The sequence below is a fragment of the Schistocerca americana genome, chromosome 6 (genome assembly GCF_021461395.2).
Source record: "Schistocerca americana isolate TAMUIC-IGC-003095 chromosome 6, iqSchAmer2.1, whole genome shotgun sequence".
Lineage (NCBI taxonomy): Eukaryota > Metazoa > Arthropoda > Insecta > Orthoptera > Acrididae > Schistocerca > Schistocerca americana.
In genome coordinates this window covers 475672186-475699942 of record NC_060124.1, presented here as the reverse complement: position 1 = coordinate 475699942, position 27757 = coordinate 475672186, and positions in this window count along the sequence as shown.

Sequence of the window (27757 nt, the reverse complement as noted above, 5' to 3'; positions counted from 1 at the left end):
TCCCCTTAACCTACCGTCTTCCACTGAAACCAAAATTGAGCCAGCGAGACTCACTTCACCTGGCAGTTCAAACGTAGGCTTCAAGCACTATGGGATGTAAACATCTGAGGTCATCAGTTCCCTGGACTTAGAACTACTTAAACCTAACTAACCTAAGGACGATCAAACATCCATGCCCGAGGCAGGATTCGAACCTGCGACCGTAACCGCAGCGCGGTTTCGGACTAAAGCGCCTAGAACCGCTCGGCCACAGCGGCCGGCTCAAACGTAGGGAAATGCCGGCACGGCATGGGGAGCAACACAAGGTGCACTCAGTGAGTATGCCTAGGGCCTCCTTCAGCAAGTTGACGAGGCTATTCCGGCAATCATTGAGGGAACAGGGTCCAGCCAACTGCAGATTGTGGCACATATTGGGGCGAACGATGCCTGTCGTCTGGGCTCTGAGGTTCTATTTGGATCATTCCAGCGACTGGCAGAAAAGATTCAGAATACCATCGTTGCTCACTCAGTTTCAATGAAGTTCACTGTCTGCAGCACTGTCCCCAGAACAGGCCTTGGGTGCATGGTTCAAGTCAAGCGGAATGTCTGAAACAAAGATTTCGAAGGTGGCGCGGCTCGGGCCTGTTGTCCCGGCGGCGTTCGAACGTGGACGAGGAAGTGTTTACACCTCCGGTACTCGCGCGTGTTGTTTGACTCGATCGCCATGGCACACAATTTTAGAAAGACTACGCTCCAATTTACGTTCGACAACAAATATGCCAGACCCAAGGCTTTAGAAATAGAGCGTTTTTTGAGGGAAGAAGTTCGTTTACCTGCTACAGACCTAATTGGAATGCACCTATCCATTGTAAGCAGTACATGAAGATGACAAGCTGCTTGTTAAAGAACAATCGCCGCTGCTCAAAGAGGATTTAAACCTCGACGCGCTGATGGCCATATCAGCGATGCAACAGTAGCTCCTTCAGGCTTTGGTGTGAGGGTCATTCGGATCTTTGAATTGCCATTTGAGGTACCAGAATCGATGGTTACTGAATCGCTGCGACCATATGGAACGCTACTCAGTCATACGCCTAAACGCTGGGCAAGGTTTAGCACCTATTCCGTGGTAAACGGCGTCCGACAGGTGCGGATCGTCCTTAATAAATGAAGTTCACTGTCTACAGCGCTGTCCCCAGAACAGGCCGTTGGCGCATGGTCCAAGTCAAGCGGAACGTCTGAAACAGAGATTTCGAAGGTCTGGGCTGCGACTTTCCAACCTTGCGCCATGGATCTGAGAACTGTAGGGTCCCCCTAAATGGGTCACGTGTGCGCTACACATCAGAGGCTACTACCCAGGTAGCTGACTGTGTTTGAGGTGGACACTGTGGTTTTAAGATTAGGTCACTCTCCATCGAGTCCTGATAATGGTATCTGTAGCAGACAAGAAATATCAATGTAAGAACCAAAGAAATGCAACCCATCACCCTCCCCCCCCCCCCATAGTAGGCGAAAGTATTTACTATCGAACTATCTGAAAGAAAGTGACCAAGTTTGAAGCACTTCTAAAAGGCTGTGTATCTCTGGATACAGAAAACTGGACAAAGACCTGAAATTGACAGCAGTGAGACAAAGTAAAATATGGGAGTTACCTTTATTAGCTGTTAATGGAAGGAGATTTTGTACGAATTTGTAAGCATGAAGCTGTATTTATGATAGCTAAAGTCAGTACACTCACCTATGATACACTAACAATATAAAGCACTAAATCTCCATCACAATCTATATGCTTCAGTGTGTAGAAGAGGTGGTTTTGACAGGTAGCGTTGCGTTGATGGAAGCTTTCTTCTGGATAGACACTTGGAAGAAGCAGATGAAGAGGTCCTGGAAACGCTTTTTAGATACTCCGGCTTGGTGGGGGAATCCGAATCACTGTTGGGTGCTGAAGAAACCAAGCCACAACTGATAGGATAATGAAAAAGAATACAAATATTCTTGTACGAAATCTTCATTAATTATGGCATACATATTTACACGCAGAATATGTAAAAATTTCGGATACAAATGGGGAATACACGATTTCTGCATTCACTATAAATACTAATGAAAACTGTCACACAGTTGTGAACTTGCAAAAAATGATGGATTCAAAGTATTAGCTACAGTAGCAGATATATGAAAGATTTGTTTATAATCCTACATTCCTAGCTGGATCTGCTTCAAAAAGGTATTGCTGTATCCATCATGTGGTGGAGTAGGAGTTGTGCTTCTTGTTTTTCCACAGTTCTTAAGAAAAAAGTGCCGTAAGCAGTTAATGTACCACAAATAGCTTATTTCAGAGGTCTTAACAAAAATGAAGCAATGTATCATATACAGTTAAGCTGCTGCCCATTGAAGAAATCACTCCCTTAAGTACAGTTACTGTGGAAAACCGGAAATCGAAGAGACTTTTGTTAGAAAACGCGAACTGCGATATCTGGCACAAACAATTGCCATGAAGGAAATCTGTAAAATACTGCTTGAAAAACAGCAGGCTGTTCCCAATGTGCAAGCAAGGCTTACGAATTAGTTTAAAGTACCTTTACGAGGTACTGGCAGAATTGAGGCTGTGATGACGGGTCGTGAGTCGCGTTTGGGTGGCTCAGTTGGTAGCGCACTTGCCCGCGAAAGGCAAAGGTTCGGAGTTTTCATCTGTCAGGGAGTTTCACTCTAAAAACAGTATCTAAATATGAATGGGGAATATAAAATAACTGTATTTACTGTAAAAACTATTGGCGAGCCATCACACATTGGTGTACTTCCGAAAATGATAGGTTCAAAGGCATTTACAACATTAGAGGACGTGCTAAGGAAAACTTTTATAAACATTCATCCCCAGCTGCGTTTACACAAAAAATGCAGGAAATAAACGGAAACATTAAAATCCCTGATCATTCTCGGTTACTGGCAGGTGGAGTGCATGCTGTCCCTTTAGTAGACTTGCTACATTTGGGTGTTAACAATGTTCCATTGCGACGTATAACAACACACCTTAGTTCACATGATACTTCAAATACCACTGACATAGAAGATAAGTAAACATTTTGAATTTTCTGCATAGTTTACGTTACATAATTCTGCAAGGTTTACGTTGCTGCATTAGAGGTTCGCAGTCACAGAAATCCTGTATAATTATTTATGCCCAAAGGATGTGGCAATTTCATTAAAGTGAGACACCGCATATCTGCATTCGCTTTCGATGCAGATAATACCTAGGTAGATCACCTCTTAATATCATGGCTATGATTAAATTGCGATTTTAACACTTTCTTTGGAGAAACTGACAAATATTAATGAAACACGATTTTGGTGCCAAAACGTAGAAATGTCAGATATGAGTTTACACCAGACCAATATTTATCGATGCAGATACTTTTCCACAGATTTAAAAAAAAAACAATATTTTATTCCGTGCGTGATCTACCGTTAAGACAGTTATGCCTGTACTAGACATTTCCATATCTGCTAACAAATGCCTTGTGGTGTGAGAATACTACACAAATTGAATCCAACTAAAGGATATCAGAAAGAGTCAACACAGTAATGACTCGAAGGTGCAGTGGATTGTATAGCATGGAAAATATCAATTTCCATTTCAACACAAACCGTTCATAAGAGATCGGTTATAATTCATTGCATACACCCATTGTCAGAATCCTTTACAATTCCCACTCTATTAGTTTACGCTGATTCATAAATACACTTAGAAATGCAGTCTGCACAGTACGTAAACACAATAGAAGCTGTGTGGTTTTAATGTAAACACCAGATATAAGAAGGAGATGACGCCATATAGCTATACTTCAATAGAGAAACGATGTTACTTTCGGAATTATACAACAAAATACGTATTGTACGTATTAAGTGAAACATGTAAGTACCATTGGTGAAACACGATTACACTACAGAGCACCACTCACCTGTATGACACTAAAAGTTTCTTTCTCCAGTGGAAAAACAAAAAAGACATCTCAGTCTTTCCATGTGCGCTCTTATTTCTCTTATTCTACTACAACAACTATTTCTTCCTGTGTACAATTGGACCACCTAAATTTTTTCAGATTGTTTTCCTGTGTATAAAGACGTTATTTATACACAAGCGGATACACAAGCGGGTTGTTTATCATAATACGTCAATATGATTACAGATCTCTGATCGCAAATGAAAGTACATTTCATCTTTGTACCAAATTAAACAATGTTATTTCAACGTCTAAACTGTCAGAATTATTTCGTCAAAAAACTCATCTTAGATCTGCTAAAAACGAAGCCAGACCCATCTGTTCACCACGGTGAGCCCAATGCTAGGCTAACTTCCGATATTAACAGCTGGTTGACATTACTCTTTTCGAATTAGTTTATGCATCCAGTTCACAGGGCGGGACATTATGTTCGCTTGGGAGAGACCACTCTCACTGAAAGGACATCGATGCTAATACCTTAATAAATAAAATTCATCCAGTAGCCGCTTTTGGTATATTGACGACACGCATGTTGCTTACCTTACCAGTCTTTTGAAATGTCTTGACACGTCTTTATGACTAAGAAACATGGCATCCAGATCCACGCTTGTACCCGACATTTTTCGCACAAGCAAGCAATATTTTAGCACTGTATCCCATGCCATATGTTTCTATTTTTGTGCATTTAATAGCTATTCGTCTGCTAAAGTGCTGGAAACTATAGAAAGAAAATAAGTGTTTTGTCTGCCTGTAGTTTTAATAATAGAACTTTCAAATCCATTACATAAACTGCAGCACTATTTACGATTCAGTAGATATTTCAATAATTTTATAAAATTTCCTGACTAAAGAACATAGTATTTGCTGTCTACACAATACCAACATTTGTCCACGTAGACAGTCTTCCACAGAGTTCAGACCACCATTCCCTGCAGAGTATTATTATTAAGGCATTTAGAAATGTACTGTGCTGTCCCATATCATCCGCTACCAAGTGCTTTGCAATGTGGGAATAACATCAGAGACAATTTCTACACTCTGTTAACCCAGAAATGCACCAAGGCTGCAGGAGAACATATACCATAGAATACATTCAGTACTGTTACCACGCATATCATCGATAACAGTTATAATTTGTTGCCTACACTCATATGCCAGAAACCTTAACGGCTACATATTTAGTAATATTACGCTGATTTATAGAAAAAGCAGCATACAGGGGAAGTAATCGGAATTCAGTACCCATTCCAAGAGTTGTGCTATGACTACGAATAGCAAGGCATAAGCACTGATGACACAAATGAGTAATAATGCCGCCTTTGAACTAATGATCACTGGAATGGAGAGGGTGGGAGCCCCGTCATCAATCACGTCGAAATAATAATGGGTAGAACCACAGTCCCAAGAGAGAATGCTGGTGCCCAAGAAGTCGTTACAACGATGTGTATGACCTTGGTAGAGATGCTACAGTTCAGACTCGTGATGCAATACTATACTGTGTTTATGATAGGAATAAACCTGATGTAAACATTACAGTATGTATTCTTTTGTATTTGCTGGAATCTCAATGGATTTCGTTTCACATGGAGCGCAAGCGTAGCTGTCTCCAGGATGGTGAAGTACAATAATAATCATATGTTTTATACTGTGCAATAAGCGCACCTCGACTTAGCGAAGAAATTCAACAGCAGCTATACCGGCGCATTTGACTTGGAGAGCGCTGGACAGAGAGCTGGTCGAACTAAGTTGCAGTGATGCGAAAAGTTGCAATTAAGACGAGCAGTCAAGAATATAGCTTCGAATGTCATTCAGTTTGTAAATAGAGCAAAACAATATACGTAAAACTCACGCAATAGGCTTCTTAGCGTGAAATGCTCTTAACTATCATAGTTTTGTAATTAAAAACAAGATTAATGAAAATTACAGGATAATTTTTCTGCGTCAGCTATGTGTGACTTAAAAGCGTATTGCAGGGATGGTTAATGAAAATATCTAACTTCAATTGAGCGTAATTTTTCTGCGTGAGCTATGTGTGACGTAAAAGAGTGTTACAGGAGTTTCACGGCGTAGTTAAATATTGAATCCACGGCAGATGTTAGCTACAATCTGTCATTTGGAAATCTCTGAACTCCTTCCACATCCAAAACGGAGGAATAACTTCCACTACTGGATTGAACTCTGCTACACTGATAACGCGGAGATCAACAACAGAATCCGCGAAGGCCTCCGAACGCCACACGTTCTCCTTTTCTGACTTGCTGTTCTGCATCCCGCTAATGCTCGGCAGTGAGGTATGACAAAGTTTAAGTGCCTTGTTATTTTTCGCTGCATAACTAGGTTCAGGTTGCAGTGGTATGCTAACAAATATAAAAATTCAGCGTTAGCACGATGTGCTCGATGGCATGAAAATCGTTTTCCTTGTTTCTATGACACTTGGCACTTTCCTCGTATGAGACTAAATCTGTGCTATGAAACAATGGACATAGTTCAAATGAAGAGTATTTGAAAATTCATTTTTGTCTCAAAAATTTAATTCTTAATGTTTTCTTAATTTAAACAATCTCTATTAAAACATTTGTTAATAATCTTTCATACAACATCGACAACTAAGACTTTATATCTGTAATAAAACCTGTAATTTTCCGTGTGACACTTAATTAGAAACAAGAAGTGCATTTTCACAAAAAGTAATGATATATGTTAATTAGCATATGTGTGTTGGCGTACTCCTTCGCCAGCGTAGCGGTCGGCACTTTCAAACATTTTATAGCAGGCGCTGAACTTAGCGCGCCTACGACAAGAGAGGACCAAGACAAGTCTCCACCCTACCCGCCGATTACGTCATCTGGACAGCGTGCATATATGCCGCCTTCCCCAACCGAGCTGTCTAAATCTCTCGGTCTCAGTACCTCAGTACGTCGCATCGGGACTCAGTTCGCACGGCACCTGAATAAGTCGCACTGTGCTCAAGTCTTCCACAGTGGTAGCCGTCGAATTGCGCCTTAGCTAGCTGTGAGGGAACGTTAGTAATTGTGAGAGTACATAGTTGTGATATGGATACGAACAGGATTCAAGACTTGGTAAATGTTATTTGAACCATGGTAAAAAATTGCTGTGTTGAAGAGCGCAGCGCAGCGCGTTGTGTGAAGCAGCCGCCCTTCGTTTCTGGTGGTGGCGCCGCTGTGGTAATCGCAGCTTTGTTGTTTCCCTCTCGTGGGAAAGCGACAAGGTTACCTGTTCACGTGCATTTAAGGGGCGCTATCAGCTCGGCAGTGATCACCCCCACCATCACCTTGGCCTCAGCATTGGCCGTCACCTCACCTGGATCCCTCATCTCCGCTCCATCCAGTCCAAAGCCCTCAACTGCCTCCGACTCCTCAAACTCTTCTCTGGCCGGACATGGGGGTTGCACCCATCTGCCATCCTCCACACCTACAAATCCTTAATCCTTCCCATCCTCTGTTATGCCAGTCCTGCCTGGGTATCTGATCCCCCCCCAAATTCTATAAGTCCCTCCAGATCCTTGAGCGTCATGCACTCCGCCTCGCCTTCCGTATACGCCTTCCGTCCCCCAAGCGGATCCTCTATGATCTCATTCCTTTCCCCCATCTGCTCCTGGTCCTCGAACATACCTGCATACTCTACACCTCCCGCTGCCTTCATCCCCTTCACCCCCTGGTTGCCCCTCTCCTCTTCCATCCCCGTCCCCTGCCACATCTTCACTGTTGTGTCCCCCCCACCCTCCATCTCTACACCCTTCCTCTCCTTTCCCAAGGTGGCTTAAATCAACTCCCCTTCCCAGATGATGCCCTCTCTCCCGCCATTTATCGCTCCTATCAACTCTGATCCTCACCCCCCCTCCTTTCCTCCGTCCTTTTCCTGGGCTCCCTCTCCCCCCTTCCCACCTCTTTTTTTCCCCACCTACCCTCTCTCCGTGCTCCTTCTCTCCCCCGAGTCCTTTTGCATTTCCCTCCTCTGCCTCTTCCCATTCCCTCTCGCGTCTGCCCTGTCCCCCCTCCCCCTATGAGTCCCTCCTTTGGCTCCCCCCTTTCGTTTTTCCTCTCCTCCTCCCTTGTTCCCCCCGCCCCGCCATCTGTCCAGGACCCTCCTCCCCTTTTGCCCTTGGCTATGGTGTGTTATCTTTGTGCCGACATTTTAGTACAGTGTTTACAGTGAGTGTTCAGTATTGTGTGTCTTCTCTGAAGTGTTGCGAACGGACAACATACTGTCGCTGGGTGTGTTTTTTATATCTCTTGTGAACAGAAACCAGACTGTCGCCATGTTTTTTAATTGTCTGTCTACTATGTTCCCTGTCTGCTTCCTGTGTATTTTATTAGCTTCGCCAACCCTTTGCTTTGTGTTTTAACTTTCCACAATTTTCCGCCGTTTTACAATTTCAGTCACCGTTTTATCTCCTGCTTTTATTGTTTCTTACCTTCTTTCTTACGTTTTAAAAAGTCTGTAGGCTACAGAGCAGCGTAATAAGCTGCTGCCAGCCCGTCCCCCTTCGGGGGAGTGGGTGGGGGGGAATCGAAATACAATAAAGGAAAAAAAAAAACTCGGCAGCGAGTCAGTCGGAGTGAGGCTAGGTCAGTCTCGCATCACCAGTTGCTGGTCTGTCTCTCGTTTGCACTTGTGCGGCAGTTAGTGTCTGTCTGTCGTCGGAGTGCTAGTATGTCTGTCGTTTGGATCAAACTTTAAAGCCAGAAAACGAGAGTCTTGCCACTCTGCCAGTAACAGAACTCAACTAGTGGTCACCCGTTCGGGACGGAGTTCCTGCATCTGAATCTGCGCGTTAGGCCGCCAGTCTGCTCGCGTTCCTCGGGCCACTATCATTGGCGGTTGGATCGGTCGGTTGGTCGGTCGCGCTCTGAGACACAAGACGACTGGTCCGCCTTGAGCGTCGGAGTATGTGAGGTCGCCAAGTGAATCCAGTGGGCAGCACCATATAGAAAGGGGTAGTGGCTTCGTGGTTCACACGAGAGCAACTGGAGCGTAACCACGACATCGGGCTGGCCGGGGCGAGCTGCGACGCCGTGAGACGGGTGATCGGTGCGCCTTCTTGAGTCCGTTGAAGAGGCTGGCAGCGGACGGTTCGGGAGAGCGTTGGGTGCTGCGCCAGGTCTTCGCCAGAAATCGCAGTTTATTAAAAGTTGTTGTTTCATTTACTTGTGAAATTCTACTTGTTTTCTTGGTGAGGTCACCAGCCGCTTTGTTTTGGGGTCGTCCCACCCGCGGGAAGGTGGTTATTTGTGAATTGGGTGGTCCGTTTTTCCCTCGTGGAATTGGGGAGGTTTAGAGCAATCTTCGGTTCGAGTTGTTTAGTAAACCCCCACCGCCCCTCCTGTCAATATTCCATACGTTAATAGCTGCCTCTGTCATGTTTGTCGGATTCGGTGTTAAAGAATTTATTGCATAAAGGCCGAATCCTTGAAATATGTTTTTATCTTGCCCTTCGTCTTGCGCAGTGGCATATGTGTAATGTAGAGAATGTTGTACATTTTATGTAAGTCAGCATTTTGTGGGTTTTATTTAAATAGTCATTTTAGGTTATAAGGTTGCCACCCTTCCACCGTAAGAGTCCTTAAGAAAATTGCACTTTCGGTGGCAAATAAATTGAGTGTTGTACCACATTCATCCCTCTTACGGGGTGCATAGTTTATGTGTTTCTGTGAGTTGTTAAAAAATTTTTAGTTTACAGCAATCTGGTGTGTTGCAGATTTGCACCAGTGTACTCTTTCAGAGGTTGTTCTGAGCGGTCATGACTACAGCCGTGTTGAAAGGGAGCAGGCAAGCTTCTCAGCCCGAAGGCTCATACTGCTACTATTGTTTTACTGCCTCTAAATAAAATTGTAACTTGATATTGCGAGGGTGCTTTTCTACTTATAAATTTAAATCTGTTTTGAAAAAGCTTTTATGGATAAAATTCACTTTTATTTAAAGTTATTTCATTTTCCATCAGTTACTTCCTAGCAACTACTTCCACGCTCACCTAGTGTGAATAAATGTGTTAATGTTCTTGATGAATCGCTAGTAAATAAAGAAAATTTTTTAAGAAAAGATTTTTAGAGTAAATTCACGGTTCATTCTTTGATTGGTGTCAACGAAAGAACTTCAGATTGGACACCGTCGAAATTAAGTACTCAATTGGTCCTGTAATAAAGCGTATTTTAACCACGTGTGCATTGTGTGTTGTAGTGAAAGGAAGCTGGCCACTCACCCATCATAGCATCCTCTCTTCATCCAGCAAGGAACCACAAAACATTACAAGAGGACACAGCCACAACAATATGTATGACTTTTATATTTAAATTGTGTAGGTATTCGAATCCAACAAAGAAACAGAAAAGGCAATGGACAGATTCAAACCAGTGTTGCAAAGGACATTCGATTAGCAGTCCCTAACGCTACCAATTAAGCCTCGAATTTAACTTACAATATTCCATTCACATCACATACGTGCTAAACTTCTTCGGAAAACTTAATAGGCGATTTCTCTGTACACTTCTGAATGACATTAAGAATAACCTGCTTCCCACCATTTTTAACCGTTTTCCACGGGCGTGTTTCACTTCTAAGCAGGAAGCAGCGTCAGTCATTTTCATTGTACGTATTGACATTGCGACAATCAGACCACAACTAGAATAGTGTTTACAGAGACTGCGACTGTACAAGATTTTTGAAATAAAAGCTATATAGCCGGCCGAAGTGGCCGTGCGGCTCTAGGCGCTGCAGTCTGGAACCGCGTGGCCGCTACGTCGCAGGTTCGAATCCTGCCTCGGGCATGGATGTGTGTGATGTTCTTAGGTTAGTTAGGTTTAACTAGTTCTAAGTTCTAGGGGACTAATGACGTCAGACTTTGAGTCCCTTAGTGCTCAAAGCGTAAAAAAAGGCTACATAGCTGTAATATAATTAAGAAGAAACTTTGGTGGCTGTTAACACATTAGAACACTGTAAAGTTTCATTTATAGTAACATAGTAGGCCGTACATCTAGGAGCTTACCAACACTAGTGTACGTGTGCAATGGCTGATAATCAATCATCGCGTTTGTGTTTGCTTACATCAGGTTTATTATTTGATGAATGACCTTTAGAAGTCATAGACGGGGAGACGGCTGATCCACAGAATAACGTTGTGAGTGACTGGAGACATGGAATAGTTAATGATGTATACAGCAAAAGCATACCTGTGACAATGGATATAAGCTTTGAAGAGATTCGGTTCCTCTCAGTACATCAAAAACATAAAAAAATACTCAACTTCAATGTCATATAACAGCAGGACCAGCGTAATTTTTCTCCCCATAATCGGTTTAGTGAAATGGTCCTGTCTCAGCCCATTTCATATAACTGCTATCTGGAATACTTAAATTACATTCAGTGTGTCTAGCAGATTGTTCTTCTACTGTTTGTTTTAGTGTTAGAAGAGCCAGTGATAGAAGTAAGTTGAGCAGTGAGTGGGGTATTCAACAGATTCTCAAAATTAATTTTACAACAGATATTCAGAAAATTTATGTGGCACTGTTTAAATTTGCATCCTTAACACTTTACTTCAGCATTGTGGAGAGCCTCAATCAAATTCCAGAACTTAAAAAAAAGATCGGAATACACAAGTACAAAGACAGCAAAACATCCCTGGTATTTCAAAATAAACTTAAAACTCAAAACTCACACATTTTTTGAATAGTTGTACAAGTTCTTGAATCATGAAAATTCCCTAATGGCAGTCACCAAAAATACAATCAGTGAAAATGCTTTGCAATTACGCAAGGAGCTTGAACTTTAAATATTTTTCACATACACCCGGAATATCATTCTCGGCCTTGAGAGTACCCTGCAGTGTATAGCTTTACGGTTCTTGTATCTGATCGGCCGCAAGTAGATTTGGTTTGTCTTTACGATGAATTTGTTCAGATAATGTGTACCTTGCTTTTCTATTTCGTATTTCCAACGGCCAAATGATTAGACAGAGAGTGTATTGTGCTCTGCTGGCTTACTGGAGATCCGTTGCCATTGTACCATGAAGAGGCAAGCCTGCAATCAGAGGAGCCTTAGAGGTTCGACTCGAGCAACACTCATCCGATAAGGGAATATTGGCACGCGCTGCATGGTGGGTGGGAGAAGAGGGAATTTCAAAGAGCTGGAGTTTGAAGGGGAATCAAGCAGAAAAGTTACGCAAATTGAAGACATTTCTGTAGGTTAGGGGACAGACCTAGTAAAGTTTCGTTCAGGGGAGAGGAAGAGAAAACTTCAGCAACCAACGTCTTGCTTGCTGCCGTTTGGCTCCAGTCTTTGTGGGGATGAGCTGTGTTATTGGCGTTCGTAGTTTCCTTGCACCACGACTCCTGGAGCACGAGTATTTTAAATTGACACAAGTCGAGCACATTCATATCGTCACGGCCTAGTTCAAGTTAACAGTGAGCCAGGAGCTATCATTCAGCCTTAAGATATTAGAAATTGGAATTATTTTCTTTCTACCGATTGCTATTTTTATTGCTTTTATTCCAAATGATTGGAAAAGAGCACAGGTGGTCCCAGTCTTCAAGAAGGGTCGTCGAGCAGATGCACAAAACTATAGACCTATATCTCTGACGTCGATCTGTTGTAGAATTTTAGAACATGTTTTCTGCTCGAGTATCATGTCGTTTTTGGAAACCCAGAATCTACTATGTAGGAATCAACATGGATTCCGGAAACAGGGATCGTGTGAGACCCAATTCGCTTTATTTGTTCATGAGACCCAGAAAATATTAGATACAGGCTCCCAGGTAGATGCTATTTTTCTTGACTTCCGGAAGGCGTTCGATACAGTTCCGCACTGTCACCTGGTAAACAAAGTAAGAGCCTACGGAATATCAGACCAGCTGTGTGGCTCGATTGAAGAGTTTTTAGCAAACAGAACTCAGCATGTTGTTATCAATGGAGAGACGTCTACAGACGTTAAAGTAACCTCTGGCGTGCCACAGGGGAGTGTTATGGGACCATTGCTTTTCACAATATATATAAATGACCTAGTAGATAGTGTCGGAAGTCCCATGCGGCTTTTCGCGGATGATGCTGTAGTATACAGAGAAGTTGCAGCATTAGAAAATTGTAGCGAAATGCAGGAAGATCTGCAGCGGATAGGCACTTGGTGCAGGGAGTGGCAACTGACCCTTAACATAGACAAATGTAATGTATTGCGAATACATAGAAACAAGGATCCTTTATTGTATGATTATATGATAGCGGAACAAACACTGGTAGCAGTTACTTCTGTAAAATATCTGGGAGTATGCGTGCGGAACGATTTGAAGTTGGATGATCATATAAAATTAATTGTTGGTAAGGCGGATACCAGGTTGAGATTCATTGGGAGAGTCCTTAGAAAATGCAGTCCACCAACAAAGGAGGTGGCTTACAAAACACTCGTTCGACCTATACTAGGGTATTGTTGATCAGTGTGGGATCCGTACCAGATCGGGTTGACGGAGGAGATAGAGAAGATCCAAAGAAGAGCGGCGCGTTTCGTCACAGGGTTATTTGGTAACCGTGATAGCGTTACGGAGATGTTTAACAAACTCAAGTGGCAGACTCTGCAAGAGAGGCGCTCTGCATCGCGGTGTAGCTGCTCGCCAGGTTTCGAGAGGGTGCGTTTCCGGATGAGGTATCGAATATATTGCTTCCCCCTACTTATACCTCCCGAGGAGATCACGAATGTAAAATTAGAGAGAGTAGAGCGCGCACGGAGGCTTTCAGACAGTCGTTCTTCCCGCGAACCATACGCGACTGGAACAGGAAAGAGAGGTAATGACAGTGGCACGTAAAGTGCCCTCCGCCACACACCATTGGGTGGCTTGCGGAGTATAAATGTAGATGTAGATGTAGATGCCCTGTGTCGTGCAGTGTCGCTCATCGTCATATAATTTCTCGTAGTTTCTGTAGTATTACTGCGTCTACTACAAAGTATATGACAGTGAAACTGATAGTTCCTTTAACATTCGTTACTCTGTAATTAGGAGAAACGACCTGAAGATGGGCAACACTGCCTCAAACTGGTCAGCCTAAAATAGAAACAGCGATCGGAAGACAGAAAAGTTTCAGTTTGAACTGTTTCTATTTTTTATTGCGTATATGACCGGTGATCTTAAAAACGTTAAACAGTGTGACGAACCAGTAACATATAAATGAATGTCATATAACCTCGCCAGTCCAAAAAGCTTTCAAGAGTAAGTTAATAAAAAGATAGCGAAAAGTTAATATGATAATTTTAATGCTTCACATCTACTAAATGGTCTCCCGCTTTTGTTTACAGTGTACTGAACATTCATGCAGCCATATTAAACAGTCAGAAAAGTCGAGAAAAAATCATATGATGATGTTAATGCTTCACATGTACTAAAAGGTCACCCGCTTTTGTTCACAATGTACTGAACATTCACACAGCCATATCAAACTGTCAGAAAAGTCCACCTTTGGGATGATCAACTCACGCGTCAGTGGCTTGAACGTCGGTTATGAAGTCCAAGCGTTGACCCTTCATGTGAATTTCGGCACTTCGTCGTTTTGTGGTTGGTTCGTATTGACAACAACAATTCTGGCCACCGTAATGATATTTTCGATAAAAGAATAGTCTGTGTTTTGCATTTCAGTCAAGTCGCGCCAGGCGTCCAGGCGCCGTTATTTTTGTTCGGGAGTCAAACTTTACACACTCTTTTCTCTTCTTCAAAACATTCTGGAGAATGTCTTGGATTTTTGTGAACTGAAAAGCACGAGACACTAGGAGTAGTAAAATGGTTCAAATGGCTCTAAGCACTATGGGACTTAACATTTGAGGTCATCAGTCTCCTAGACTTAGAACTGCTTAAACCTAACTAACCTTGTAAGTAGGCTGTTCATGTTTTCTCTATGTAAGTAGGCTGTTTAGGTTTTTTTATTGGTAACGCCACCTCTGTATGAAAATCACTGGCTATGCTGTGTGCAGTCTGTGGCTGCTTTGCATTGTTGTAATACTCGCCATTGTAGTGTTAGGCAGCTGGATGTGAACAGCGCGTAGCGTTGCGCAGTTGGAGGTGAGCCGCCAGCAGTGATGGATGTGGGGAGAGAGATGGCGGAGTTTTGAAATTTGTCATGAACTGCTATATTTATATATGACGATATCAAGGTAAATACATTGTTTGTTCTCTATTAATATCTTTCATTTGCTAACTACCCCTATCAGTAGTTAGTGCCTTCCATAGTTTGAATCTTTTATTTAGCTGGCAGTAGTGGCGCTCACTGTATTGCAGTAGCTTGAGCAGCGAAGATTTTTGTGAAGTAAGTGATTTGTGAAAGGTATAGTTTAATGTTAGTCAGGGCCATTCTTTTGTAGGGAATTTTGAAAGTCAGATTGCGTTGCGCTAACAAAATATTGTGTGTCAGTTTAAGGACAGTCGTGTATAATTGTTGAAAGGGGACGTTTCATATGTCGACCCTTAGCCAAGGATACCTCACTGGAATCTTCTGATTTTTTGTTGTAGTTTGTGTAATTAGTGTAAATTTTGTTTATTGCTAGCGCGTAATTGTAGAGAAAATCTCCTTTGTAGTTGCAGACTTTCATTGTTGTACAGTAAAATAGTTGTGGTATGCATGTAGATTTGCACCAAGTATTTCGCAGCTGCAATTAACTAGATATTATTTTCAGTGCTATGTTAATGTGTTCTCTTATTTTTGATCTTCAAATTGTGCTTTTCTGTGTTATCGTGTGAAATACTGTGACAATAATGGCGTGTGAAAAACGTAATACTAGGCTCCAAAGTAAACTGAGAAATGACAGTGAAAATGAAAGCAGTGTGTTAGCGCCACCGAGTAATGAATTATCTGATGTTCAAAGCAGTAATTTGGTAATTGTGCATAGGGAAATGGAGCGGGCGGCAAACAATGGTGTAGGCAGTGAAACAATTACTGAAGAGGGAAGCATTATCGCTCGATCGGTCGGCAATAGCTCGCCTCAGGAATCCGAAATGACAAGACACAATTTTGCAAATACTGTAGATTCAGGTTTTGCGTCCTCACCGTTTTCCCAAATGAGTCAAGACACGTTTTCCGCTTGTCAAAATGTGAATGTTGCCGGTGCAAATTCACTGCCGAAAAGCACTGAGGAACATGTTTCAGACACCAGTGCATTGTTATTACAGTTAATGCAACAAATGGAACAAAAGCTACAAAAGTTAAACACAACACTTGAACAAAATCAGAAACAAATGGGACAAAATCTTCAAAAGTTAGACACAATGGAACAAAATCAGAGACAAACACAGCAAAAGCTTCAAAAGTTAGACACCACACTTGAAAAAACACGTGAAGATTTAACTACTGAGTTACATAACATTGAATCGAAATGTCAAAAAGTCTGTAATGACGTAAAAACACAAATTTGTGAGCATTTTCAACCTATTTTTTCGCGGCATGAAAATGTATTACAGAATCACGAAGCAGCCATAAAAGAACTGCAAACCATTGTTCATGAAAATCACGACACCTTGCAAGCTAAAATTGACTCAGTTGCATCTACCGATTCGGTTACGAAACTTGCAAAAACTCAGGAAAACTTAAAGGACACAGTAGATACTCTGAAACTTGGTTCAGAAAAACATACAGAGGAAATAATTTCACTATCGGATAAAGTAGCTGAACTTTCAGATCAGTTCACTAACTTATCTACAAAGGTAGATGATGATCTGAATAACACAACACCTGTAGCCTTCACTGACACAGAAGAGTATGAACAAATTAGAAAATTCAAACAGAATCAAAATCAAATCAATACACAGTACAAAAGAGAAATCCAGGAAGTACAAGATCAGCTGACACAGGTAATTCAAGAATTACGTATTTCAGAGGATACTTGCGCCCCAATACGGGAAGAGGGACACAGAAATACGGAACAACCACAAAATAATAACACAGGGCATTTCGGAAGTTATGAAAGAAATTGGCAATGTGCACCGAATTTTGAGATGGAACGGCCGAAACGAAGTAACAATGACCGATATGCGACTCGCCGACATGATGACTTTGACTATAAGCTGTTCATTACTACACGTAAATTCAAAACATTTAAGAATTCTGGCAACGACATTCATCCACAAGCATGGCTCCATCAATTCTCGCATTGTTTTCCTCCCAACTGGTCATTAGATCACAGATTAGAATTTATGTGTGGCTACTTGGAGAATGAACCAGCTGTAAGAATGCGATCGGTAATTCACGATTGCCACAGTGAAGGAGAGTTTTACCATGCCTTCCTCTCAGCATATTGGTCTCAAGCTACACAAGACCGAGTACAACATAGCATCATAATGATGAAACGTTTCGAACAATCTGAATTTTCCAGTCTTATGAAATATTTTGAAGACATGTTGCATAAGAATCAGTATCTTTCAAACCCATACAGCCCCTCAGAACTCATCCGCATTTGCTTAATCAAACTGCCTGAACATTTACGACATATTATTTTGGCAGGACGTTGCAAAGACGACATCGAAGCTTTTCTGGGACTCCTACAAGAATTAGAAATTGACACAGACAGTTGCCGGATGCGAAAACAGGAAAACAATCACTACAGGTAACATCCGTCACAATTCCGTGACGACAGAAACAATAACTTGACACGACAAGGCTATTCTCACCACACAAATCGTGACCAAAACAGACACCACCCGTATGACAATCGTTGGCAGAGTAGTAATAATTACAGGGAAAGATCACCTCTCCGCGGTAATGACTATCACAGAGACAATAAGAGAAACAGACAATTTGGGAACCAAAATAATTATTATCAAGGGAGACAGAATAACTTTAGACGCAACGGTCCAGCGCGCAGTTACGATTCAGGGAGAAATTCTCCACCACTTAACCGACAAGAAAGAAACTACAGGAACTACCGACATGACGACAGACGATGTGATCGTAACGACAGACCTGAATTGCATCAGAACTGGCGGGATTCAAACAGAGCAGGGCCCTCTCGTCACGGTCAATTTGCAGAAGTTAGGTCTCCAAACCCCAATAACGGCGCGCGCCAACAAAGAGACAGACAATGACTCGCACCGCAGGCAGCCACCTGCGCCGGCTGGCTCAGAGAAAAATAACACAGACGCTAACCTTGAGAAAAATTCCAGTATTCTTTACTGACATATACCACATGATAATTGCGTTGAAGTCGAAACTCTGCGTACTAGGAAGAGTAAAGGTTTACACCACATTTCACATGTAAAACCGTTTATTGAAAGATAATCTGCTTTTTAACTTTGTCTTTGCCATAAAACTTTTCACTTTACATTACTAGTATGCTTTGTCAGATTTAGAATCTGTTACCATGTAACAATGTTTGAAGTGAAATATCCAGTCAAGAACCAAGAGAACTTATTTAAACAGAAATTACGAATGCATTGTTATAATGAACAGACGACACAGTGTTGTTAGTTGTACATTCTTGCTTATTAGTTGCATGATTACATAACGACTATAAGGCTCACATACTTAGAACATTTCCCAGTACTGCTAATGAGATTTTAATGCAACATTTTGGTTGACCTGAAAATATATTCTGAATTTAAAGTGCTTTCTGAGAGATACCAGATGACACAGAGGTTAGTTTATGTGACAGCTACACGATTTTTATCACGACGCTACTAATGAGTGACAATTTACAATGTTGCTTTTGCGGTGTATCTGCTTTATATCTGCACAGTTTTCTGAATTCTTCTGGAAAGAAAAACATGTTTTAGTAGTAACTTTTGTGGTATAGCAACAATGAGACAGCCTTTTTTGTGGCACAACAATACGTTACTGTACAGTACTTTCTTCATCACGCCAATAAGCATAATAACTACGATATCTATACGCAAAGCATTTCACTTTTGTTTATCATGAGGTAAGTACATTGACTTCTGCAGAACTTAGCTTTCGGAGGACGATAACTACGACACTTCCACAGAGATTATGTTACAAGACGCACAGTTTAGCGCTACAGTAAACGTATTTGAGTGATCAATTTTATACTTAAAACATTCATTTTTAAAGATTTTTGAATTACAAAGAAAGTTTTCTGTGATATATTTCATTCCATTGGTGTAATCTGTAACACCTGAGGGTATAATTACATTTATCCTCAGGGGGGTACATGCTTACTTTGTTTACCATGTGTGTGGCAACCACAAGGAACCCTAGCTAATATGGTATTTTCTTATACAACTTTACTCATCGGTACCATATTTCTCTAACACACAAATTACACAGCTATCTGATCATTTAACTGAGAGATAAACATGTTTTTTACTACGTCAGTGACACATGTTTACGTAATTACACCGTTGGATAACTTCACACTTACGAAATTGTATTTTGTCTGTACTGTGTGAACTCTTCAGATTTTTTCGGAACCATTGTGATACTATGAGAGCTTTGAATGATGTATTTGGTATGGATTCATGATTTTTAAAGTACGTTTGAGGCAGATGACACTTTTGACATGAGCAGAGAATTTTTTTAATTATTGGAGGAAGCTACGACGATTTTGAGATTTGACTGAGGTGTTATGATATTTTTACGACGACGATGTGTATTATGCTGTTGAGGTATGTTTATGATCAATAAGCTGATGCAATTATGATGAAATATTGAAGTGTCGTCGCAAGATTGACGTGTCGACGAATATATATATGTGTAATAAGGTAAGGAGTAATGAGTAGTGGGACTTTGACTTGTGAAAAAGGATGTTGGAAACCAAGAATCGTACTTTAAGAGTTATGAAATGTGTGTATATGCGTGAATGTATCACAATGCTGGCGAAAATTTTTTGAACACTGTTATATTTACAGGATTTTTTTTCTACACATTTGTTACGCAAATTTTCGACCTGTGAAATGTTTACATGAGACTGTCACTGTAGCGGAAACTGCTGTCGTAAATATGTCGGTAAGAAAGGTACGTGACCGTGACGTAATGCTTTGCGAGCGGCCAGGTGTGCCAGTTGCCTGGAGGAAAAGCCATTATTGCAAGCCCTTTTCAGCGGCACAGGTAGAAAAAAATAAAAAATAAAAAATGACGCCATTAACCTCGCTTCTGACATTCCTTTGTAGAAAGCATTGCAAAAACGACATGGTCGAACTTGAAAACATACGATTACACTGAATGCCTAATGAAATGACGAGAAATATTTTTATGTCTATACACCTGATTATGACTACTGTCTCTCTAGTTGAGAGATTTTTCTACTAACTTATGAAATGCCACATGGCTATTGAACGATGTTCTTATGCTTTGCTGTGTACATAGTTGCTTATTTCATTTGATATCTAGTTTCTAGCTGCACTGCTGCATTGGTTCAAATAAAATATTATAGATGTACTAATATAAATATTTTCTGTCTACAGATCCAGTAAATAATAGTTTTGTGATATATTTCAAAAAAATGAGGGAGCACAAAAAGATATTTCCCTTCACAGGAACTGCATACATAATTTTCTTTACAATATTTGGTAATTTATTTCATAGAGTAAGTTATCGTGATGCATCACCTTAGTGTTAAGATGTGACATAGGTATTAGACATGGCCATTTTTACTGTAATATCTTTTCTGCTTGAGCTATGTCATGTTTTGATATAAGTTATTACATTTGCTGCTGCTAGTTTTGCCAATCTGTATTTTTTGTCATTGCTGCTTGTGTTACTTATTATGTGCCGCTGCATTGCCTCGTCCCTTAGTTTAATATCTGAGCTCAGTAGATTTAAGTTAGCTTATGAGGGGGTAGACTATATAAGAACCTAACTATGGAGAATAGGGAAATAATGCTTTGAAAGTTATATGAAAACGATTTGGGCCTAAATGAGTATTGTACAATGAGCCATATTTATTTTGAAAGAAATATGGTTAGAATACAGAAAAGAGGTACAGATAGGACTTTTTGGGAATAATGATGAACGAAGGGAGATCTCCAAGAACAAAAAAGGTTTTGTTCGCAAAATACTGCAGTACCAAATGTTACACTGAAAACAAACCCTGTCCTTTTCTCCTGTGTTATTCTGGTATGTGTATATGTACCCTTGTGTATTTGTCTTTTTCCTGTCTTTATGTGTTTAGCTAATAAGATTTATGTTGTAGAATTTTTCAAATACTATGTTATTTTCTTTGTAAAGATGTTTAGACATTATTTATTCTGTTCTGATTTAATGCTCATGTGTGAAATTAATGTTTCGAAAACTATTCTCATTATTTTATATATTCACTTATGTCATAATTCCTGTAACACTGATGTATATGTTATTTCTATTCTTTTGTAAAGCCCCTATTACTACAAATGTTATCTATATTGTTATGTTTTTAATGATGTATTTTGTACCTTTGTTATTGTATTCTTATGTTATAAAATTGTAATTGTCACCAGCTCATGATATTATTAACTTGTTAGTTACATTTCACTGCACACGTTTCTGTTGGTCATAGTATATGGACAATATGTGAGAAGTTGGGACTGTTTGTGTTTTCACGTGTGTTAATAACTCAGCAAGGGACTGGATAACAGCATTGCTGGTTCTAAGGACAATTTCAAAAACTTTGTGAGTGCACAAGTGGTGGTTTATGGACTTGCTATATTATCCGCAACACTCTTCGATGGTGATTGTGCACCTGCACAGTCACAACACATGGCTGCTGGCCATCTCTACAAGGACTACAGTGGGTCTACATCTTTGATGATCCATCAATACCATTATTTCTACAAGGACTGCAGTGGGTCTGCACCTCTGGTGGCCCACCAATATCGTAATCTCTACCAGGACTACAGTGGGTCTGCTCTGTGATGACCTACCAATATTCATCAAAACTTCGACTGACTCTGCAGTGAGTTTGCTCTGTTGTGACCCAATACTTGTTTGCATGTCGAGAGTCAGCACTGTCTTTCCGTTGGAAGGACAACACTACTTCTTCAAGACTGCATGGAAATCCACTACTTCCGTGTGCATTTTCTTCTACTGCTCAGACTTTGAGAAAAACACTATATTTTACCGTAATGAATGATCAGGACTGTCTTTATGGACTGTGACAAAATTCTAGCTTTTGACCAACGTTGTATCAATAAGTGTGTGCATTTGATATCTTTGTTATTGTAATTATGAAAAAATTTTTTAAATCTGTATTGGGCACTGCCCAAACCAATTTGTAAAATTTTTTGTGGGGAGCATGGGGGCTATGCAAGTAGGCTGTTCATGTTTTCTCTATGTAAGTAGGCTGTTTAGGTTTTTTTATTGGTAACGCCACCTCTGTATGAAAATCACTGGCTATGCTGTGTGCAGTCTGTGGCTGCTTTGCATTGTTGTAATACTCGCCATTGTAGTGTTAGGCAGCTGGATGTGAACAGCGCGTAGCGTTGCGCAGTTGGAGGTGAGCCGCCAGCAGTGATGGATGTGGGGAGAGAGATGGCGGAGTTTTGAAATTTGTCATGAACTGCTATATTTATATATGATGATATCAAGGTAAATACATTGTTTGTTCTCTATTAATATCTTTCATTTGCTAACTACCCCTATCAGTAGTTAGTGTCTTCCATAGTTTGAATCTTTTATTTAGCTGGCAGTAGTGGCGCTCACTGTATAGCAGTAGCTTGAGCAGCGAAGATTTTTGTGAAGTAAGTGATTTGTGAAAGGTATAGTTTAATGTTAGTCAGGGCCATTCTTTTGTAGGGAATTTTGAAAGTCAGATTGCGTTGCGCTAACAAAATATTGTGTGTCAGTTTAAGGACAGTCGTGTATAATTGTAAAAAGGGGAAGTTTCAACCTAAGGGTATCATACACATCCACGTCCGAGGCAGGATTCGAACCTGCAACCGTAGCAGCAGCGCGGTTCCTGAAGTGCCTAGAACCGCTCGGCCACAGCGGCCGGCTAGTAGTAGTAAGATTCTGAGCGAAAAAACATAGTATCTGAAATTAATAAATTTATTTATTTACCACACATTCTGGGTTTTTTTATTTACAGTAGCAAGTAATACTTGTTTGTACCTAAATTTTATCCAAAGTTTCTCAAAAACTAATTTCTGAATTGCACGTCAGCAGATACATGACACTGACAATAATGCTTGCGCCTGTGACAGACAGAATGAACTTCAGCACCAATAACACCAAAACATTACCATATATGGAGCTGGAGCGAGCACCAGTGACGTCACTGAAGGCAGCGCAGCCATATAAGGACGACAGCAGCAATCATTCGACAGTCGCCATTTGACAATGGTCGAGGAGCACTCGGCCGAAAGCTCGTGGATTTTAAACCACTGGACGCAGCTGGAAGCCCGATAAAATTTTATCGGTATATATCGCCGCCAAACTATACATTCGTAAATGTTCGACTTTGATTTTTAATTTAAAACAGAGAAATAGCCCCCAATTTTGTTTTCTATTTCTTATTACTTTTTTTTAATTCGCTTGACTAAAGAGCAGAGAATCTACATCTACATATATAATCCGCTAGCCACAAAGCGGTGTGTGGCGCCAAAGTCATATTTCACCCCTCTGTTCCACTCGCGGATCGCACGAGGGAAAAACGACTGTCTGAACGCCTCAGTACGAGCTCTTACTTCCCTTATCTTTGAATGATGATCATTACGCGATTTGAAAGTTGGTGGTAGTAATATATGCTCTACATCCTCGGCGAAGATTGGATTTCGGAATTTAGTGAGCAGCCCCTTATGTTTAGCGCGTCGTCTATCTTTCTATAAGATTTGTAACGCTCTCGCGATGGCTAAATGTACCATTCACGAATCTTGCCGCTCTTCTTTGGACCTTCTCAATTTCTTGAATCAGACCCAACTGGTAAGGGTCCCATACAGACGAACAGTACTCTAAGACTGAACGAACTAACGCATTGTAAGCTATTTCCTTTGTTGAAAGACTGCATCGCTTCAGGATTCTACCAATAAACCGCAATCTAGAGTTCGCCTTACCCGTTACTTGTGTAATCTGTTCATTCCATTTGCGATCATTTCGAATAGTCACACCAAGATACTTGACTGATGTTACAGCTTCTGAAGATTGATCATTTATTTTGTACTCACACATTAATGGGGATTTTCGCCTTGTTATACGCCGTAGGTTACACTTACTAATATTGAGAGATAACCGCCAGTCATTACACCACTCATTAATTTTCTGCAAATCCTCATTGATTTGTTCACAACTTTCGTGTGATACTAATTTCCTGTAGACTACAGCATCATAGGCAAACAGTCTAAGGCCGCTGTCAATACTATCAACCAGATCGTTTATGTAAATCGTAAAAAGCAGAGGACCTATTACGCTGCCCTGGGGCGCACCTGAAGTTGCTCTTGTTTCTTTTGAAGTTATGCCGTTCAGGGCGACATATTGCTCCCTGTCTGTTAGAAAACTTTCTATCCAACTGCACATGTCACTGGATACACCGTAAGCGCGCACTTTTTGTAGCAAGCGACAGTGCGTAACTGAGTCAAAATTGCTCTGAGCACTATGGGAACGGAACTGAGTCGAGACCCTTTCGAAAGTGGAGAAATATGGCGTCAGCCTGGGAGCCAGTATCTAGGGCCAGTTGTATATCATCCACAAAGAGGGCCAGCTGTGTCTCGCATCACCACTGTTTCCCAAACCGTGCTGGTTTCGGCAGATGAGCTTCTCAGAGTCTCGAAAGGTCATTATGTCAGAACACAAAATATGTTCCATGATTCTACAACAAATCGATGAAAGTGAAATTGGCCGGTAATTACGTTCATCCGATTTTCTACCCTTTTTATAGATTGCTATGACCTGGGCCTTCTTCCAGTCCCGTGGAACTTTCTGCCGTTCCAATGATCTCTGATAGATGACGAATAAGAATGGTGCTATATTTGTAGCAAAGTTGTTGCTGTGTTGCTGTCTTTAATAAGATCTTTGCACGTTAATATGCCTGGCTCTGTAATCTTCGATGGCTGTACATCCAAACCATTCAGTATGAACTGTGGCGTAAGACAAGGCTGTGTGTTGGCACCTAGATTTTTTGGAATTTTCCTCTCGGGTTTGCTCCAAGTGGCTTTCGAGAATTGCAGTGTTGGAGCAGATCTGCATACTAGGAAAGATGGAAGGCTTTTCAATATCAGTCTTCTGAAGAGTAAGACAAAGCGCTACGAGATAGTCGCTGGTGAACTCCTCTATGCTGATGATGCTGCAATCGTTGCGAACTCCGCAGAAGAGCTGCAAGAGCTAGTATCAAGATTTACTCACGCATGCCACCTATTCTCGTTTACTGTAAACAGCAGTAAGACCGTAATTATGGTTCAGGGTGCTAACACAAAGGCGAATATCACACTAGATGGCACTACTCTGCAAGTCGTAGATAACTTCTGCTATCTTGGATCTACTATAGAATCAAACATGTCTGTTGACAAGGAAATTGATACTCGCATTGGAAGAGCTGCGACAACTTTTGGTGAACTCTCTACAAGTGTTTGGAAAAACAACAAACTCTCTTTGACCACCAAAATTCTTGTATATCAAACTTGCGTCCTCAGCATCCTTTTGTATGCATCGGAAACGTGGACTACCTATGCCAAACAAGAACTTCGGCTTGATGCTTTCCACATGCGGTGCCTGAGATTCATCCTCGAGGTAACGTGGAAGGACCGAGGGACCAACGAAGCAGTGCTATCTAAAACTAACTGCAACAGTATTTCAGCTATCTTGAAGCAGAGACGACTCCGCTGGCTGGGACACGTCCACAGTATGCATCCTGACAGATACCCACGTGAGGTGATGCTTGGAGAGATCTCTATAGCCAAAAGACCTGTAGGACGTCCTGTATTGAGGTTCAAGGACTCCTGCAAACGAGATATGGAGAGCTCTGGAATCGACACAAACAGATGGGAGGCACGGGCTAGCATGAGACCAGAGTGGCGTGATGATATATCATCTGGAATGTCGAAGCATGATGAAGGCTTTTTAGACAGATTAAGGCAGAAAAAGCTTCGCAATGCTACCACTGCTCCTGCCTCAGCAGCCAGATACACTTGTGACAATTGGGGCAAGAGATGCTGTGCTACCATTGGCTTGACAAGTCATATGAAAAAATGCAACCCATAAACACACAGACACTGCAACAATCATCTACCAAGATGTCGTGGTCAGGGTGCGTCAAAGAAATGTATACACACTCTGAACTGTCATAGACAATTTAAGACAATTTATTTCCCGTTCTACAAGGTTAAATATCGGTGAGGAAGTAATGTTATGTTTCTTCTACAGGTGGTAGCAGTGGCAAGGAAGTAACTGCAACATGGCGGACATGCGTTTGAGCTATGAAGCGCGGAAGCAGATAATTAAGTGCTACTGGAAGTTTGAGAATGTAGCTGTGGTTCGACGAAGACAGTGGAGAAGTGAGTATGGTACAGAACCACCTTCAAGTTTAATAATAACACGTCTACGAGACAAATTCGAAATTCATGGAACAGTGTGTGATGTGCATAAAGGTCGATCAGGGCGACCTCGTACAGCTACAAGTTATGATTCCACAACTGTGGTCTTGGAAGTGTTTCAGCGTTCGCCTCGAAAATCTTCAAGGCAAGCGGCACGTGAGAGTAATGTTAGTGCTAGTAGTGTGCTACGCATTCTGAAGAAAGGCAAGTTTCGTGTGCACATTCCAAGGCTGGTGCAACAGCTAAGTGACGACGATCCAGCCCGCATCTCGTGGTCGTGCGGTAGCGTTCTCGCTTCCCACGCCCGGGTTCCCGGGTTCGATTCCCGGCGGGGTCAGGGATTTTCTCTACCTCGTGATGGCTGGGTGTTGTGTGCTGTCCTTAGATTGGTTAGGTTTAAGTAGTTCTAAGTTCTAGGGGACTGATGACCATAGATGTTAAGTCCCATAGTGCTCAGAGCCATTTGAACCATTTTTGAACGACGATCCAGTTCGAAGGTTAGAATTTTGTGAATGGGTTCAGGAGATGCTGAGACGTGAACCAGGATTTATGGGTAGCATAATTTGGTCGGATGAAGCCCAATTCAAACCAAATGGAACTGTCAATAGGCACAATTGTATGTACTGGGCTGAAGAAAATCCTCACATTACAGTTGTAAAGGCTGTGAATTTGCCTGGTGTAAATGTGTGGTGTGGTTTGTCTGCAAGGGGACTCATTGGGCCTTTCCACTTTGAAGGTACTGTTACTGGAGAAACGTACCTAACTACGCTTGCTGACTCCGTATTTCCTGCCATTCTTGCATTATATGGTAATGATGAGTTTTAATTCCAGCAAGATGGCGCCCCGCCGCACTATCATAGGGACGTACGAGCATACCTGGATCACAATGTGCCAGGCCAGTGGATAGGACGCAAGGGACCAATCGAGTTTCCTGCACGCTCTCCAGACCTCACGCCGCTGGATTTCTTCTTATGGGGCACAGTAAAAGATGAGGTGTACAAACGTAAACCACGTAACCTGGACAGACTTTGGAATGAGATTCAGGCGATGTGTGGCAGAAATCTCATTGCACACTTTGGTACGATGTACAGAATCAGTGGTGACTCGTACTCAGAAATGTATTGATGCTGAAGGCCACCAGTTTGAACATTAATCACATTTGAAAAGTACGTTTATTTTTCCAATTGGACTTTAAGCTTTCCATTTCCAGAAATTTAACATTGTAGAACGGGAAATAAATTTTCTATGACCCTTCAAAATGTGTATACATTTTTTTGACGCACCCTGTATTTGTAGCATAGTCAACATAAAATCTTACGGGGATAACGTCTGGGCCAGATGCCTTTCTGG